Here is a 6,448-nt window from a genome sequence, read left to right as displayed (position 1 = left end):
TTGCTTTTTTAAAAAATTAAATATTAGTTCTTGCAGATTCTGTACATTTTAAAAATATTGAGCAATTCAGATCTCAAGATCGGGAAGGAATACAGAGAAAATGTGTTAATAACATTTTGAAAGAAAATACATGTTTGAATAGCAAAGTCTTGCCTAGGTTTGTGAAACTGCAGGGTGGGTGTTTTTTTTTAAGCAGACTCTTAAACTTATGACAAATTTTATTTTTACTAAATTTGTGGCCACATACCATGCATTCATGCTCTCAGGCTTTTCCATGAGCTCATGAAATAACAGGGTTCTGAAGGAGCTGGAGAGCAGCCCCAGGAAATTCATACCATTGTATATGTATGTGTGGTTGGGTTATAGACATTTGTTCAATGGGCTGTAGAAAAAAAGACAGATTTCGATTTCATAAGCACCTTGGCTTCTTCATTATTGAAACTAAAGTACAGTTCTAGCCCTTATGGCTGAAAATATACTTTAAAGCACATGTGCATAGTGCTTAGTGAAGTCTCAGAAGCCAGAGAGGTAGATAAGAAAAGCTTGCCTGAGATTGGGTTTTTATGCCCTACATATCTTTTTGCCCTTCGTCACTCCCCCAGTTAGGAGAAATTAAGCACATTTCCTTGGTTCAGAGGGGATGTGAAGTTCAGTATTTCTTGCTGCACTTAAAAAAAGAATTAACCTCTGTAGAGAGTGTGCACAGCCTTAGATCTGGTCCTTCCCAGTTTCAGTTAACAATTTTACACTTCTATCCCAAATACATTTGCTTGGAAATAAGTCTTCAATATCCTTTTTGTCGGCTTCTTCCTTTACAGCCACTGAGCAGGCTTTACAAGTATTTCTGCACTTCTATTATTTCCCGTATTTTGAAACTAAAGAGATTTTTTGGGACAGTTTACAATAGGAATATGGATTTTTTTGGGGGGTGAGGGGAAAATCCCACTGGGTGAGCTTCAAGTGGAGCCTTCTCCACCCTTTCCTCCGCCTGCCCTCCCCCCCAAGTTGGTGTGATAGCTTCAATGGAGCAATTAACAAATTCAGAAAGAAGCAAAATGTAGTTATTTGTAATTCTGCCACTGGTACTCCTCTATCTCAGGCCAATGTACACTGGAATAATTTCAAAAGGACCTACTCTACTTTTTCTCTTCTGAAAGAACACTAGCAGCAGCTCCGTGTCCCAAAGTTGCCTGCACCACCACTATTACAATTATCTTCCTGAATACTGTGACACTGTACAGGGCTTCTGTTCAATGAGGTCTTCCATCCATTTAGAATATCAAACAGTATGAATGTAATAAATAAAATTGATCAAAAGGTGTTGGGTTAGAACTCATGGATGCATTCCCCCTGCTGAGGGGCCCTTTGCACTGGGGAAGCCTCCTTCCATTGGAGGAAAGTGCAGCCAGTAGGGGAAGGGATCCATAATGTCCAACCCATTGCTGTCAGATGTGTCCAGTTAGAGCTCTTGCATTGCTTCCAGGAGAAAAGCTCTGCGGTGGTACTTGGGTACTGCCTGTGCCTCATCTGTAAGGGTTGCAGTGACCAAAAGGGTGTGTGTGTGGGGGGGGGGGGGGTTCCTGCAGTGTAAAGAGCCATAAGCTGAAAGCAGTATGTAGCATCATCAAGACAGTGTGAAGCCAGGCTGCTGAAGTGCTTTGGGAATGCCTAGTGAACCCTGTGTAACCCTTCCTTGTTTGGTATTAGTTTAAGCTGCTGGGCAGTTTTCCAGGGCTTGCTGCATGTGCCTCAGGTCCAGGAACCAGGACCATTCCCTCCCTTTCCCCAGGAGAATGGGAGTGTGAGGATATTTTGAGAATTGTGTGGTTTGAAAGTAGTATTGCACTGGAGCCAGGCCATGTTCGCTACCTGTATCTAGAAAGTGCAGACTCAGGTTGGTCTTTTTACTTTCTAGATATAGGTAGTATGTTCTGTCCTACATCATGAAATTCTTCACACAACATCTTTGCCTCCCAGACTCGTAGCATTTGATTTGTCTCCAAATGTGGTTTTTCATCTGCAGGCAGTGCTTTGGCACAATTTATTCAATACTATGTGGGTTTTTCTTCCTCTTGGCAGTAACTGTTCCATACTCCATTTAACTTGGCTCTCTCATACCCAGTATTGTAACTATACATTCGTGTAACAATATTGAAGGGCCAGCTTTCAAAGGTACAGTTGTGTTTGATGCAATATCGTTTATCCGCTATGGAGTCATAAAGGGTCAGCCCTCCCTCTATATTTCTTTGCTTCTGAGTCTGGCTGGCAGAAATCCTGAAGGGGTAGTGTAATATCTATCTATGCACACACAGCATGTCTACATGGACCAGCCCCTTTCATTTTGATGGGTGTTTTGCTGACATACAGTAAAATGAGCATGTGAAGCTGCTGAATAGATACTGATCAGTGCGCCATCTTCCCTACTATTGGTTATTCTGATGGGCAGCAACTCTCCCTTGCAAGAAAAGTGGTTTCTAATCCTTTCTAAGACCCTTCAGCTGGACATGGCAGGGGCTTCACCTTGTTTGTGAAAGCAGGTGTGCTATACCACTGATCTGTGGTCCTCCTAATTGGAATGTTTTATCAAATCAGAGCATATAAGCCCCCAGGGGAAGAAGACACTGGAGATCTTTTTAGCTACAGTATGACTGCAACAGAGGCATGAGCAGGAAACATCACAGAAGACCATGCTAAGCCTTCCTATAATGGAACTGCACTTGGCCTACAAGAAGAGAAACAGGTTACCAATGGGAAGATACACATGATAAAGCTTAAGGGGCTGGAATAAATGGCAGTTTCTAGTTTCCTCAAGTAGCCAGTGGAACACCCTTGGCAATCATTAATGAATGCACAACAAGCCAATCCTAAGTGTGCCTACTCTTAAATTAAGGCCAGGTCAGGTGCATGGGGCTTACTCCCAAGTAAGAAAGCCCACGATAGCAGCCTGGACCTCTCAAAAAGGCACAAAATAAATGTTTGATTTTTTTTCAAAGACAACTATGGCAAGTGATATTGCAGAACTCATTGTTACCTGCAAGACATTTTCCCTCAGCTCTTTCCAGCTCTCCTGCGTCAACATTTCTTTATATTATGTTTCTTACTGGAACTTGGCAACTGTAAAAGCTGGCAGTGGTGCGCTTTAAAAAGTTATACTTTTGGAAAGAATATACATATTATGGGGATGATCTTTACACATGCGAATAGGGAGGAGGAGCTTCCCTTTAGCCCTTCCCAAGTAAAAGTTTTCACTTAATTTTCAGCAGTTATGATTCCACCAAGATGTTTTCCCGTGTCTTATCTTTCACCGTGAGACGAACTGGCTTTCTCTAAATGGGGTGAAGGCCGCACCCAGAGATCTAAGAAGGCAGAATAATTACATCAAACCGCACATCACATTTTGGGATGCCCCTGGAAACCACCATGCAAACAGAAAAACGGAACTGGAAGTAAAAGGGCGGGGGCAGCATAGGATTGCCGGGTCCCTCTTCAGCACCGGCGGGAGGTTTTTTGGGCGGAGCCTGAGGAGGACGAGGTTTTGGGGAGGGAGGGGCTTCAATGCCATAGAGTCCAATGGCCAAAGTGGCCATTTTCTCCAGGTGAACTGATCTCTATCACCTGGAGATCACTTGTAAGAGCAGATCTCCAGGTAGTACCTGGAGGTTGACAACCCTAGGGCAGGACCTTGCTCCCCACTTTGCTAGTTTTCCAGCTTTGGGGTGGTGGTGGTTTTACCTGAAAGAAATTCAAAGCTGAAATCCACCACCTGCATTTTACCAGTCTCACTCTGCATGTGCGAACGAGACTTTTAACACACCACGTGGCTGCTGCCAGCAATTATTGCACATGCGCTAGTTAACCCCGCCTACCCCAAACGACAGGTCCCCTCCCACGTTGCGTCTCCCGCTCGGCCAGATACCACCACGTGCTCGATCAATAGGGGAAAGGACCCAACCCGGCCAATTTGATTGGCTCTGTCCTTCCTCGACTGTCATTGGGCAGAAAAAGGCTCTTTCTGATTGGCAGTTCTATTTTTTATGCCTATTGGTCAGAGGATGAGGACTACGGTAGCGGAAGTGGTCGTTTGCGGAAGTGGTCGTTTCCAAGGCAAACGGAGGAGGAGGAGGAGGAGGGAGACGGTGATCCGTAACGGATCTGATGGGGGAAGTCGAGGCCTTTCTCCTCTTTTTTGGCCTGCGGAGCGAGTCGGAGGCGTTCCCCGGAGGGCGGGTATGAGCTTGTTTGGGGAAGGGAGCGGGTTGGGGAGAAGGACGTGGCTCGAACGCCTGGGTTCCCCCGGCTTTGCGGAGCCCCTCTCGATCAGGCCATGGGCCTCTCCATCCAACCTCCTGTTTCCAGTAGTCCTCCCCTCCAGTTGCCCCAAGGACCTGTTATTCAGAGGTATACTGCCTCTGTACGTGAGGCTCCATTCCCGACACTTTTTGCTAGCGAGTATATAACTCCTGCCCTGACCTGGATGGCCCAGGCTAGCCTGATCCCGTCAGATCTCAGAAGCTAAGCAGGGTCAGCCCTGGTTAGTATTTGGATGGGAGACCACCAAGGAAGACCAGGGTTGCTGTGCAGAGGCAGACACTGGCAAACCACCTCTGTTAGTCTCTTGCCAGGAAAACCCCCAAAAGGGGTCGCCATAAGTCGGCTGCGACTTGACCGCACGTTACATACACATATAACTCCTAGGGTTGCCAGGTCCCTCTTTGTAACCGGCGGGAGATTTGGGGGGCGGAGCCTGAGGAGGGAGGGGTTTGGGGAGGGACTTCTGTGCCATAGAGTCCAATTGCCAAAGCGGCCATTTTCCCCAGATGAACTGATCTCTGTTGGCTGGAGATCAGCTGTAACAGCAGGAGATCTCCAGCTAGTACCTGGAGGTTAGGAAAACAGTATAGGAGCGAAAAACATTTACAAACAAGGTGCAATTTTTATATAAGCTACTGAGATTCCTATAAACATACAATGTACAAATACAAGTAACCACACTATAACCAACACATAGTATGTACAAAATATACAATAAAGGAGCAAAAAATCTTTCAAAGGTCTCAGCAGAGTACCAAGTATGTATAAGTTCAAGTTCAATTTTCAGATGAATACGAAGCCACAGTCTTCAATAGGATACGGCCGTTTCAAATTCACAATAGTGTGGAATCCTTCTTCAGGCCTTCAGATAATTGCTTCTAAAGAGTGTATAGTCATACACAATCATTTTCGTATCCCTCATAGGGTATGTATAAATCAGGTTACTATAAGACGTCCAAAAGGTACTTCACATCATGCAGCATCCGAAAGGTACTTCACATCATGTTTTTCACTCCTATACTGTTTTCCTAACCTTTTGGTATTAGTATAGAGGTGCCTGTTTCTCCCCCAGTACCTGGAGGTTGGCAACCCTAATAACTCCAGAGGGGTGGTCATGTTAGTTCGTTGCAGTCAGGCTACACAGAAGTCGTGGCACAATGAAGACTGACTAGATCAGGGGTGTCAGACTCAACTGTTGTGAGGGCTAGATATGACATAAATGTCACTTGGTTGGGCTGGGCCATGCCTCTCCAGCCCAGATCACGAATGGGTGGGGGCTGGCTTGTGGGCTGGACCTGGCCCTCTGGCCTTATGTTTGCCACCCCTGGAATAGATCTTATTTCAATGGAAGGTTCTGGGAGTCAGACCCCTAGGAAGCCCACAAGTTGGTCATGAAGCCAGTAGCCTTTCCCTCCTGTCTCCCCAAAGCATGTTACTCAAGAGATATGCTGCCTCTGTTTGTGAAGTATCTCAGATTGACAGTCCATGATTTTCATGGGTTAGCGTTTCAGTCTAGGATCTGGAAGACCCAGGTTCAAATCCCCACTCTACTCTGGAAACTTGCTATGTTGCCTTGGGCCGGTCACATTCACGCAGCTTAATTTACCTCAGTGGAGAGGAGAACAATGTAAGTTGCTTTGGGTCCCTATTGGGGACAAAGGTGGGGTATACGTGAAATAAAGAAAAAAGTCCTGACATTGTGTGAGAAAGGAAAAATATATCCCTAACCTGCTTTCTTCAGTCCATGTATAAATGTACAACTTTACATTGTGCCTGGCTGTTTTCTCCAGTGTATACACAGTCCTGAGCTTGTGCTCATTGTGAGGGTCTCAGGACCTTGCTCCCTCCCTTCCTTTTGTTAGGTGAATGGCAGATGAAATGGTAGAATCCTGAAGTGGTAGAGTGGCCCTCACCTTACATATTTTCTCATATATAATGGCTGTTGATTAGACGAGAATCCTTGCATGCCTAGCAATGCTGGCCAGCTCCTGCGATTTCTGTGTGACTCCAGAGATTCTTTTGGATCCTCTCCTTCCCCAGTCCAGTCAAAATTTAGCTTCCATAGCATCCCTCTGGAATGGGATGCTATGGAAGCTTGATCTGCCACCAAGGGACTCCCACATTTGCCTGACACAAG

This window comes from Euleptes europaea, chromosome 17 (genome assembly GCF_029931775.1).
Source record: "Euleptes europaea isolate rEulEur1 chromosome 17, rEulEur1.hap1, whole genome shotgun sequence".
NCBI lineage: Eukaryota > Metazoa > Chordata > Lepidosauria > Squamata > Sphaerodactylidae > Euleptes > Euleptes europaea.
The sequence above is the reverse complement of the archived record's forward strand: the minus strand, read 5'-3'. Positions refer to the sequence as shown.